Source organism: Branchiostoma belcheri, unplaced genomic scaffold, assembly GCF_001625305.1.
Source record: "Branchiostoma belcheri isolate BF01 breed outbred unplaced genomic scaffold, Haploidv18h27 scaffold175, whole genome shotgun sequence".
Taxonomy (NCBI): Eukaryota; Metazoa; Chordata; class Leptocardii; order Amphioxiformes; family Branchiostomatidae; genus Branchiostoma; species Branchiostoma belcheri.
This window is the reverse complement of record NW_017803213.1, coordinates 344,177-357,032: the sequence shown is the minus strand read 5'-3', so window position 1 is coordinate 357,032 and position 12,856 is coordinate 344,177. Positions and strand designations below refer to the sequence as shown.

General features: G+C 43.3%; 1 long non-coding RNA gene across 1 annotated transcript in view; it reads left to right on the top strand.

Annotated features, from left to right (window-relative positions):
* The window catches only part of LOC109467124, a 15,657-nt gene extending 4,380 nt beyond the window's left edge, over positions 1-11,277 (top strand). The window contains exons 2-3 of the long non-coding RNA XR_002140063.1: positions 1,760-1,844; positions 11,122-11,277. This is a non-coding gene — a long non-coding RNA (uncharacterized LOC109467124). The remainder of the gene's footprint in view (positions 1-1,759; positions 1,845-11,121) is intronic.
* The last annotated feature ends 1,579 nt before the right edge of the window (positions 11,278-12,856 follow it).

Sequence of the window (12,856 nt, the reverse complement as noted above, 5' to 3'; positions counted from 1 at the left end):
GAGAGAGAGAGGGAGAGAGCAAAATCCCATTAAAAAAGAACAGTATCAGTTCCAAGACCTCCTTAAAATACTGCACTTTGAAGGCGGGGTAGGGGGAATACCTTTCGAGGGTCCGTTTCTAGATGCATCGTTGGACAATGAGGAAATTCAGGTGCTATACAAATCGATCAATTGAGCAATAACACTCAGGTGCTTCAAATAGATCTAGAGATAAAGCTGTTCAGCATAGGAACAGGAAAGTTCTCAAGAGACAAGAACAATTCCTCAATTCCCCCTGTTGATGCCAGGCTTCTAAATGTGTGAAATATGCGGAGATTGGCGCTATTAGAAATCCCAAATGAAACAGGAGACAGCGTAATTTTCACCATCTGGCGTCATAAAAATCAGCATAATTGGCGGTGAAGATAAGAGTGGATAATTGGCAGATTGGAAAGAGTCCGACAAGAGTCGGTAAACGGTGAGTGCTTTATTGGAGATCAACGAACGGCATCGACCAATGAAACGCCTCGTTACAAGTCAGGTTTATGTCATACCTATACATTTATTTTGAACTTAGTTCAAATTGGCTACACAACGATTCCGGTTACTGCAAAATACCAACGTACAACAAATTTATTTTTCAATTGGATAAGGTTTTCTTGTGTTATTTTACATTGGCATATTTACTGTACATAGCTGGAGGCTATGTGACCACAAAGTCAACAGCCTTGGCATTCTTTATTGTCGTTTGCCGCCCATCCATGACATCGCCCTAGTCACGTGACTGAGGTTTCCACCACGCTGCCCGCCACACCCCTCCCTTATTATTTATTCATGCCCCATTCAGAAATAATTTTCCTGCCCTTTTGATAAAACCATTCAGTGCAGTGACTTAAGAGCATGGTTAATGAAATATGCAAGGTATGGTGGGTGCCCGGCCTGCAATTTATAGAAATACTTTGGACGATTGGGGGACAATAAGCATAGATTATTCAACACTCACGGATAGATTAACATGTTCTTTCCAACCATGGAGGTAGAAAATACCTCCATAGTCTAACTGGATGCAAAATGTGAAAAAACTTCGCAATTCTTTCCAAAGAAAATAGGGTATAGCAATTTTGTATACAGGCAGAAAAAAACTGCTTGAAGTTTTGCCGTTCAACAGGCTTTCTCGGCGTACACGGGATCTTCAACTTACTCGCACAGGTAGCAATTATACAATCTACCCTCCCCAAATCCCTACCCTGGGTACCATCCTGGTTATTTTACGTCCGCTCCAATAGTCGCTACCAGTAGAGACTATCGGAGCAGACCGAAACTAACCAGGATGGCACACTGGCTTTTAGTCTTCAAGCAAAGGTTGGTGGGGAAGATTGTGACCTTTCTATCATATGCCCCGTTTCCTGTCGCTACTCCTCTGCTTGTAGACTAGCCAGGCTACCAAATCCCCGGATCGCGCGCTATCAATTTGACGTCAGTGACCGTCACACGGAAGTCATAGGGGGTCGTGGCTGAAGGGACCCCGGAGGAAAAACCTCTCTCCTCCTCGCGTGTGAAGTTTTCATTAGCCGCGAACGGTTGCACGGGAGCGACCATCCCAGATGGGACACGGGAACAAAGGCGGGCTGTCAACCCGCCAGGAAGCTACATTATTCTCCCAATTTTCTTTATCGCCCCCGTCGTATTGACATTATATTTCCACCCGTTGATGGATGTGAAAGAATGATAACGTTAATCCAATGAGAAATAAAGTCATTCCCCTTTCTCTTCCGAACAGGAGGACGGTTACATCACTTGCGTCAAGGACTTGCTTGGAGACGTACCGCGGGTGAGACGTCCTGAGCTTCGCACCTGCAGGATAGGTGAGTTACCTATGGGGCCTTGTCCGTATAGTCGTCGGCTAACCTGTGAACGATACAGTGATGTGCATGTATCTTTATTGCCTGTTGATATCGCCTATGTCGTGAATAGATACGCATAGCTATAATCACTAGGCTGAGGTATTTTGTATTTATCCCGGCTTCTGTTTGAACAAATCTTAACTTAGTTAGTGCACCGCTGGAAAAATACTGTTTATGCTGGCTAAGCCCGCTGGGCATTGAAAAAAAAAACAGCTGGTCTTGTCGGCATTTATGTCTCTGCTCTTACGTAAGAAACGGGACCAAAAGTGGCTTCAAGTCGAGAGAAACAGATGTTTTTGTCTTGTTCTTTTCTCCACAAGCTTTATAAGTATACACACAAGAGCAAGCCCTAGTAGGTACGGTCTGTGAACATTCAAATGTCCGCTTAAAAATAGGTAGGAATAATAGCTTGCCCAGCCATGGCGACGTTCAATAGAACCGCTTCTTTTATGGCTCTACATAAAGTAGAGAATTTAGTTCAGTGACGCGTTACTCTGTGACAAAGGGCGATCTGTTAACTTCTATTGTACGTCCCTGTCCGCGCAACCTTGCAGAAAGGACATAAATAATATAAAACATCAGGCAAAATATACACATTGTCCAATGCAACATCCGCAGCTGATTCTAACGTAGTAATCAAACAATGTATAACTAGTGTTCTTTCGTGTGATATGTTTGGCCATGTCATACTTTATCCTCATCTGCTTTTTAGGTAATACCAGAAAAGATACAAAGTCTCATTTACCCTTTCTAAAGCAATGCGAGTCCCGAAGTTTTGTGTGTAAACATTTGGCATAAACGAGTAACTAATGAAAAACTATTTATCTTGGTTAGTATGGGTTGAAGGTCAAATCCCAAGATCAGGGACTTTTAGGTGCATCTCATACATGGTCACCTGGACTGAACATTTTGTATTTCAATTTTTGTTTTCTTTTACAATATCTGTGTAAGTCGTACCACGGGTGTTCTGTCTTCGTCAGGTTTTAGATGAAAACAAGGCATACATTAGTTAATGGAACAGCCAGCTGATGCATGATTGTCAAGTGTCATGGCGGCCGGTAGACAGTGAGTCATCCATAGCCGAGGTTCGTGTCGTCGTAACAAAACCCTCCTCACACGAAAGTCAACCGGGATATCATCTAGATTTCAGCAGGATTTTGGCAGTCTAAAAATGTTAGTTTTGCAGATAACAGAATCAAACTGTGCTTCCGGAAGAAAGTAATGGGCCCATAGATGCTGGTTAGTTGATTGATCGAGTGTCGATTAATTGGTTATTGCTGAGAGAACGGTGACATATGTCAGTTGGAAACCCTGTCTGCCAGGACATCCGTGTGTGCTCCATCATGTCAGCACGGCGGATCAGGTGACGGGATCGCTCCGGGGTGAACATCTGCCCTTTACTACCGGCGAGCAGTCCTGAAGGAAACCGTGGTATCAACGATGAAGGGTGGTCATTACTAGAACTCCTTACCTTGCCACCAAAGAGCGTTACTTTCGTCATTTTATCTAAGAAAAAATAGACGAGAAAACAGACCTAATCTCCAAGCAGATCTTGTGGTGACTACAAGACTGGTACATTATCCAATACGCCACTTGGTGTCGATAATTAAAGATACCGGTACAAAAAAGAAAGGCAGATAGCACGCCTCAAACTACGTCAAAAATAAGCCGAAGCCTGATTAGTAAACAGACCAGAAATGTAGTATACGTACGTTCAAGACCAGTGGTGTGTGTCAAGCAATTGTTGTATCTTTATAGACTCTATCAGACTCCAATATGTTGCTGGCAAACAATTGACCAAATAGACTGAATAATATGCCAGACTAGATAGAAGGCCTTAGGAGTACACTTTGCAACTCACGGGCTCCTATGAACGGCTAACTCCTTCGGCATGTTATTCATGTCTATATTTTTCAGCAACCGATAGTATTGCAGTCTGGTACAGACTAGCCTTTCTAGAAATAACGAGGTCGCACGCTGGTTGGATGCGAGATATATACATCCCCCTCTTCCCTATAAAATAACATCAGAATTTCCACTTGATTTGCTCACACCTGCACAGCAGTTGAATATTTCAGCACGTCATCAGCATTTTGACACAGAATCAAGGTCTGGTCATTTTATATTGCTTCATTCAAAATAAATAATCCACAGAATTAGTATTTCATATACGGAAAAAAGTGGCTCTGTAAGGGGGATCGTGAACCTACTGTCTGATCAACAGACCATGTTAGCCACGTTCAACAAGTCATTATCATGATTACTGTTAAGGTTCTAAAATCGCCTCAAGGGTTCCCCTTAGCCTCATCGCTTGGAACTGCTTTGAGTGGGGGTTAACTGGATGTTTTGTATGTTTCTTCGTGTTGAATGGAAATTTCTCCTCCATTGACTACAATTCGGAGAACTTCATATTCTATCTTGATGTGTAGTCACCTGTACTTATACATTTTGTCATATGAAGAGGGTAGAGAATTGTTGTCCTTGTATATTAGCTTAGTGTATTAATAAAGTATCCTATTCCTTACTATGATTTTAATCTCCAAGGAGATCCTTGGTGCCTGCAAGACAGTATCCAATTGGCGGGGCAATAACCGAGGAAAAAAAAGATACCAATACAAAAAAAGATAAGCCCAATACAAACTGCTAAAAACACGTAAAAAGTAAGCCGAAGTCTATCGCTAAACCTCTGCTTGGAGAGTACTCCGATTTGTCCTCAGTCCCTTGTTCATTGTTAACCTCCCCGCGGGTCCTTTCTTGCATCATTGCTGATTCCCTTAAGTCTACATGATGTGGTAGTTTTGTGTGTGGAGACAATAGCGGTGCCCGGGGCGGCAGGCATAATGGAAGATGATCACGGCCCAAAGCTTCACCTGTCCGCCCTCAGTCTCACCTATCGCAGCTGCCGCCAGGTAGTCACTCAGACATGGTCGCCGTGTGAGAACACTGACGCGTTCGGACGTCTTAGCAGGTAAAACGTGACGTCTCTCTGCACGTCAGGTGTGCCGAGACGCAGGTAGGACGTTGAGAGGGGTGTCGGGCACACCCGTGGTTGGTAGCCGCCTCACCAGGTGTTGTTAGCGGGAGTTATACCTGCCCATGTCCCGCCGGTTCTTTGTCTGTGAACACGGGCGATTCCCATTGTCCAGGACGATCTATAGGTAGAAGCGCCTGGTCTTGTTCATGTGGTTGTTGTTGGTGATTTTTTAAGGTTTGTCTGTTGTATCAAGACAGATATGTAGTCTCGGGGCTGCAGTGTTACTGAGAGGAGTTTACACGATGGTTTGCAGACGATCCTTGGCGTCAACACGTGCCCGTTCACGGTCTATGGCACTGGTAGAATTCACTGATCGTAGACACCAGTGATTCTTCAGTCAGCCATAAACTGTGGCGGGAACTGATCATCGGAGGGTACGCCACGCCACAGAACAATGGATAACATAGAACAGTCAGTCTAAAACATCTTAGTATAGATTAAGAATATCAAGGACCTAGCATAGAATTTACTGCATGTATTTTGTCTGACAGATCAAGTCGCCCGTAAAAATGTTGCAATATTTGGAAAGGTATGTCAGCGCTGGTGAAGTCAATTATTTTGTCAAAATTTGGGAAACAACACAAGACTTCGAGTCGTCCTGTATATCTATCTGGATACTGCTAGTCATGGTGTTATTTTGTAAAAAAAAAGTCACTGTTCATTTTGGTGTGTAATGCGAAAAATTGCATGTTTGATATTTTTACTTTGTATTTTTTGAAAATACGGATTTGCTAAAAATATATTGTTATTCTAAATGCAAGTGTCGAAAACGCACTAAATCAGTCAGCTGAAGGTCATCGCTATGGCTTTGTAGTCGTGACAACGACAGTCGCTTTATCCGTTCTTTTGATGTTGAAAATAAAAGACTTCACCAGTGTTGCCACATGAGATTTGAATTGACCTTTCTAAAATTCATTAACTGCTGACCTTCTATTATCACGTAATGGCCGCCATAATGGCGGCTGATTTGATCTGCCCAGACAGCGGGCAAAGCACCATGGGACAGCAACGGTCGTTTCGTGGTGCTTCTTCAAAACGAGGCGCACAAATGTCTGACACTAGTATTTTAGGGTGATCACTTTTCTTTACGAATCATGGTGGTTGTTTTTCTGTAGTATTTCAATACAATTGATCCTTTCAATTTTTAGACAAAATAAAATTATAGTGAGCATCTTTTCTGTAGACATGTCTTTATTTTTTAAAGAAAATTTCTGGTTTATGAAAGTACAAGAAAAAGATAAGTGGGGAAGTTTTATGATTATCACACCTTAAGCACAGGGTGCCTCTGGGAGTAGGTGTGAGGTGGTGTACCCGGTCTACAGCCTGCCTCTTTCTTGCTCTGTTTGGCACTAGCACATTTTTGCTGGGCAGGTGTGTAGGCCAAAATTGTTAGTGCCAAATACAGCCTGAAAGACGGACTTACGGATGGATCAACCATGAAATGACAACGAACACCAACACGGACCTGTTATGTACACACCTTAAGTCTGGACCCGGAGTCGTCAGGCCTGGTGCGCCTTTTCAATCGCCGTTGTTGTTGTGATTGGGGTAACTGTTGATCCGAAGCGGCCTGGCTTCTAGGCTAAGCCATAAATCCTGCCCCAGTTCCGCTTCCAGTGTATGAAAGCCCATATATTGAGCCGTTGTAGTCTCCGTGGATTAGATGTACTAGTCTGGCACCTAGAACAGTCTATGTCTATCACAGACACAATAGCTGAAACAATAGACAGTGCTTTCGCAGCATTTTGCGAGGCTATTCGACATTTACGTGGCTTTGTACCATGAGGGGCGTGGCATGCTTACTCTGATAGTCAGAACAACAAAGCTACATCACTATTGACAACTCTAGAAGGGTAGACTTTGTACTTTTACTGACATATTAAGCTGAAAAGATGAGTGGAGGGTGCTCTATCTACATCAGATAACTTTAATGCGGCACCAGTTTGTCGTCTACGATATTCGATCAATGGGTCTGCAGCCTTCTGTTCAAAGACAACAGATAGACGACGTTTTATAATTCTCACTTTCCCAAGCTTTCAAGTCAAGCCCACACAACCGTTGGGGCGCTCGTGTCATACTTACAACTATGCTAGGAAATTTTTATGGTGAGCTCTAACAGAGTTTTAGAGAGACCATATACTGTTTATTGGGTAATATGAGGACTCGTATATTTAACGTTGGAGAATACAGACTGATGGGGCGTGATAAGGCATATCTGAGTCACACTTAGCTCTTTATAGGGATCTTATCAAATTAGGAACATCGCGAAAATCCATTTGGCAGCGCTTATGGCATTGTGACTTATATGGCGACGTAAAGTTTACGGAATCGGGGAAAGAAAGAATGAAAGATTGAACGACTAAATTATGGGATTGATATCAATACCAGTTAATAAAGTTTTACAGAAATATCTGCGACTGTGTCATTTAAACATACGGACGCCATTTGATAAAGTATTATGAAAAGTTAAGATATTTCGTTAACAATACAATACAAAACAAGATGTGCATTCAACACAGCCAAGCTTATCATATGCACAATTAGATAGCATTTAATACACACTCTAAGATCATTAATCGCGCTTCAGAATCTGGGAATGACATTCTGAGGAAGGGCTGAGCGCTTTAAGCTTGCTAATCCGGTATTTCAGAGGGACTAGTCGTGCGTGTGTGCCTGCATGCCCCCCTCCCCCTCAGGACCAGCTGATCAGCATATCCCAGGTGACACCGGCACGATTACGTCACCAGGGACTCATAAAGACATGTCCGGGGAGCCCGCCGCATTGTGGGAACTCCCTGTTTGGCCTTTGGCGACATTTTAAGGTGACAAGGAGCCATGGAATGATGACAGGGCGCGGAGGGACGTGTGAATAACAGGGGCGCACATGGGCACACCTGTCTCCCCGGCGCCAGGCAGGAGTGTTAGCGGGCGCTCGCTCCGGATCCCAGCGACGTGGCAGGGACTCACAGGCAAAGTCAGACCTAACTTTCCGGCGTACAAATTGTTTTATTAAGAAAACAGACAACAATTGAATAATAGAAATGGAAAATAAATGAATCGATTAATTAACAAATTCTCACACGGGCTTAGGACGACAGATAAATATACAAACTATATTTCTACTTAAATGTTTGACTATCGTTGACTAAACAGATAAACAAACAGCAAAAACAAATACACATGATAATTGCTGCAAATGACATTTGTCGATAACCGGGTTGAAAAAAAGCCCTGAGAATTAGAAGAGCTCTTTTTTTTCCTCCACTAAAGTGTAAAATCGATGGATTAACGAATGTCCTCCACAGATAGAAGTGAAGTTGACCTGTAGGTCAAACCGTCTGTCCGGGTCGTTCCACTGATGACGGCGACAATCATGAAATCCTGGCCGTGAAACTCTAGCCGTGCTCTTAACGACTGCCGCCATACGCCGTCTGTCATGCCGCGTCCGCCCGGCGATCCGTCAACCCGCGGGGAGTCATCCGACGGACTAGGTCACCACAGACGCACTAAAACATCACTATCACTTGAAAAGTTTCAGAAAAAAAGTTCGCGTGACAATTTTTTCGAAGATTTCAAAGCCTGACGGATATAAAATCGCGCTCATAGTCCACTCAGCGATCCGTCAGCCAACAGAGAAGCGGAGAGGGCACCAGTGACCACAGACTAAAGAGAAGAAAAGAAAAACACCGAAACATGAAATGTAAGGTGGTTCTAGTGACGATTAAAGCTTCCTTAGCATGGCTGACATAATCTCGCGCCCCTAGCGGCCAGCTTAGTCCACGACAGCAAGAGGGCGGTCTATAGGTCACCACAGATTCACTCAAAAGTGACACCAACACTTGAAAAGTTTCAGAAAAAAATGTTTCATGTGACAGTTTAAGCTCCGACCGCCCGGTGAATGTGGTGACACACAGACGGTGATTTCACCTGATTAAGCCGCTTCCCCGGTCCATCTATCAGGGTCGTGTGACCGGGCGTACAGGGCTAATGTTCCGGACGTTCTACACGTAAATCACCATAGTGACAGGCTTGTACCGTATGTAAATCACCATGGAGACAAGGACTGTCCCTGCAAGTCACCATGGTTACCACCATTTCACCAGTTCTCTACTTACAACTGAGCAGTCTATCGTTTTAAACGGACGGCCATGGTGATGAATTTTTTCCAGTAAATGTGAAAAATAACGGTTCCGTCTGCGTCGTTAACTTTCATATTCCCGCTGTCTGGCTTTCTAAAAGCTCCGAGTTATTTCTGCTCACGGAAGCCACCTGTTTCTGTGTAATCACCCTTTCAATGTCGGTCGGTCGGCGTGGCGCGAAACCCAATCCGTGCCCAGAGACCGTCCTCACTTCCCGCATGTCGCCGTGTGTTTTCCGCTCAGCAGTTAATCAAAGGATTGCCTTCCACCTGGGTGTATGTTTTTGCTTGATGATGAAGAATAGCACCATTTTGTGGGCGTCAAGGAATACGATGGCCCAAAACTACAACCGCCTTTTACCTGTCAACTCCCTCTATCTCGTGAACACAACACCAACAGCAACAACAAAGATGACAACAACAGTAATAGCGTCACCAAATGTAAACGTGAATGCAAAAAACAAGAAAAAAGATATTCTGAAGAGCAAAGTGAGGTTTGAGGTTTTTGTGCGACATAGAAACTTGAGGATTTTTTCTGGGATGTGAATTTTTGAAGCAATATAATTCTTATTATTTAAATCTGTTGTACATTTCAAATATTAAATGTACATATCTAAAACCTGTTATATATTTGAAATGCTACCACATTCTTCAGTCAATGTTTCACAGAAAAGATGTTGACTTGGCAAAAAGCGCTCCTGAGCAGGGGGCGGTACAACAGAGTTGATCAGAGTTACGCAATCATGAAATTAGAAAAAAATATGTCAGTGTCACAACATTTGACCCCTGTAACATCAGCAATATTTGATCCCGATAACCGTAATATTACCCCGACTCGAACATACTCAGCCGTCACGTGTGATGGATGTGCTGATGACGTGATTGATCGCAGGTTGTTTGATTGATGGCTTCATGTTTTACGGGATGAGTGGAAGTCAGGACATAAATAGATCACACACCGGGGCGAGGTTTTAGCCAATCAGAGTGCTTGTAACAGACTTTCTGTACTCTCCAAGCAGAGGTTTAGGCTTCGGATGATTTTTTTAACGTGTTTTATGGGTTTTTCTTGGGCTTTATTTTTTGTACTGGCTTTTTTCTAAATGGTAACTGCCTGGCAAATGGATATTGCCTGACCAATTTGATACTGCAGCCACCAACGATCTGCTTGGAGATAAGATTTTCCGCGTCCTTAATTGTGATTGGTTGGCGGGATGTTCTAATAATTAAGGTTACATCCTACCAAACTTAGTCGTTGCAGGTTTCGTTATTATCATATTACGGATTCCTTGGTCGTCAACTTTAAATTTGAGGCTTTTTGATTCAACCACTGTGATTGGTCAACAGCTGGTCTGTAACCAACGCCTAATATAGCCTATAACCCCAAATATGGTCATCCCAGTTTATAACCCCCTTAGTGTCGTTAAGGCCGTATTTGTCATGCGCAGCTTAAAGCCCACGCGTGGGCCAATCTTAAAAAAAAGAAGATAATCCTCTTTATAGTTGATCCGGAGATGTAGAACCCCTTTCCCTCACAGCAGAAAATCCCGATCCAGCGCTGCGGATTACTGCCGACTAATCCGACAACTTGCCGTGCAACCTTAGCGGCTTTGGCGGCGATTTGTAGGCTTCCTACCGAGCGAGAGCTTAGCAAGAATCCTGCACGTCAATCTTTCTTAGGATTCGCCGAAGAAACTGCTTTATTTACGATATTTGGAAGAGCCAAATGAGGGATAGCAATAACAACAACATCATCAACAAATTCATTTGTATCCAGTTGTTAAATGTATAGTTGTAGTAGACCTTATCAAAGTCACTGTACTGCGGCGGGGAAGTTTCCATGAACTATTAAAGTATGATACATGAAGAAAGGACAACAAACAAAAAAGTTTCTTACACTAATTATTAACACTATTTGTATACTAGTATATTGTTGATATGAATTGTTTGATTTTCGTTCACGCAAAAAGCCCTGCCGGGTCCTGGTTTGGAAATGTGCCCTAAGCATAACAGAGTAAAATTTGAGAAACAAGTATTTTCCATACTACTGCCTTGTTTTCACCTTCCAGGGCGCGTGTTGGGGAGTGAAGGGCGCGCAGAGGACAGGGCGGAGGAGGAGAGGACGCAGACGGGCGCCGAGCGGGTCTACAGTTTCCCATAGAGACAACTGTCGTCTGATCGGCCAGAGTCCGGTTTCCCGCCACTTTTTAATGGAAACTCCGGTGATGAGAACGTGACGAACGTTGACAAGTAAAATTCGTTCATCGCTCGGATAGTAGGACAGGTGTCTACGGAAGGTGGTCGAATTTTGTTCACTTTGTTCAAAAGTAAATGAAAGAGTGTCGATGAAGACTAGAAATACAGGTAATGAGATACACGAGGAGACAGTTACTCAAGCAACTGGATAGATGTGAAAACTGTCATACGTTTCAACTAGCATCCTCTACTTTCCTGACGAAAGAAAAGTAGTGGTTGCTACTCGATACGTATGGTAGTTTTTAGAATCTATTCAGTTGCTTGAGTAACAGTTTTCTAGTTATCATTATTTTTTCGATTAAGATATAATTGTTGGACCTATATTACACTAGACAGGCCTAAGAGCAAATGCACTACAACCTTCCCACCCCCAGAAATTATTTGGTTTGGGTCCGTCTAATGAGTCAAGTGCAGAAAATTGTCTTGCCATTCATGTCGACAGGTCGTGTTAATCTCCAAGCAGATCTTTTGGTGGCTGCAAAGGCAGTATCAAATTGGCCAGACAATATACATTTGTCGTAAAAAAGATATCAGAAAGCCCGATTAAAAACGCCTAAAAACACGTCAAAAATACAGTAAGCCGAAGCCTAAAACTCTCTGCTTGGGCAGTACTAACGTTGGCTAGTTGGACTAAATACATCGCGAAAATAGCGGGGTTATGACCCGATGTAGCTCAAGGTCAACGAACAAGTTCAATCAATCCCTGTTGTGAAGCTAATTGCGGATTGATTTGTCTTTTGCCTACAGGAGGAAGTGAACAGGCACGAGATGAATGGGCGTGGCCCGTCCCGTGACGTCAGGATGATTGACAGATATGCCGTACCTGAGGGAGAATAGTGTAAAAATGTGTAATAGTGTATTTTCTTACTTAGTACAAAGAAAAATGCATCATAAGTAAGGACTGTTATTTTTGCAATGATCAAAGCAAATTAAGACAAAAAAAATATCCCCAAGCGTATTTGCGGGATGTCCAAACCGTCACCCGTCGTGTTTTACACTGACTAGTGCAGCATACGGCCAACACTTTAGGGTGTGTCGATCAAGAGAAGGGGTGGGGAGGGGGTTTGGTACCGAAATAAAAGTGCTAACCTATCCCCTCAGATTTTCACTGACCTGTGCATCAAAAAACACCTGACCTGATATTTACTCATCATCAACAGTTTCCAACGGTCAATTGTCCGGTAGGTGAGCATGTAATGGCGGGAAGATGGCCACCTTAGTCCGCATTGATTTTCAAACAAATATAGATCACGCAAGCGCGCCTCAAATCGGCTTTACATTTTAGAGTTTGTAGGTCCAAGAAAAAAAATCGCCCGACGAAGACGATCTGTCAGGAGGGAGCTTGTATAAACAAGAAGATTATTGCATGATAGATTCAGGAAAATGTGATGCATTTGCATTAAATGTTGATACCGGGTGTTGATTGCGCCCATGTTAATGAATTAAAGCTGCTTAGCGAAGCATTACGACACTGCCTTGATTATATTTGCGCCGTAATGAGTTGGCGAAATTGAATTTCGGTGGCGACGGTGGGATGGCAGGGCGAGA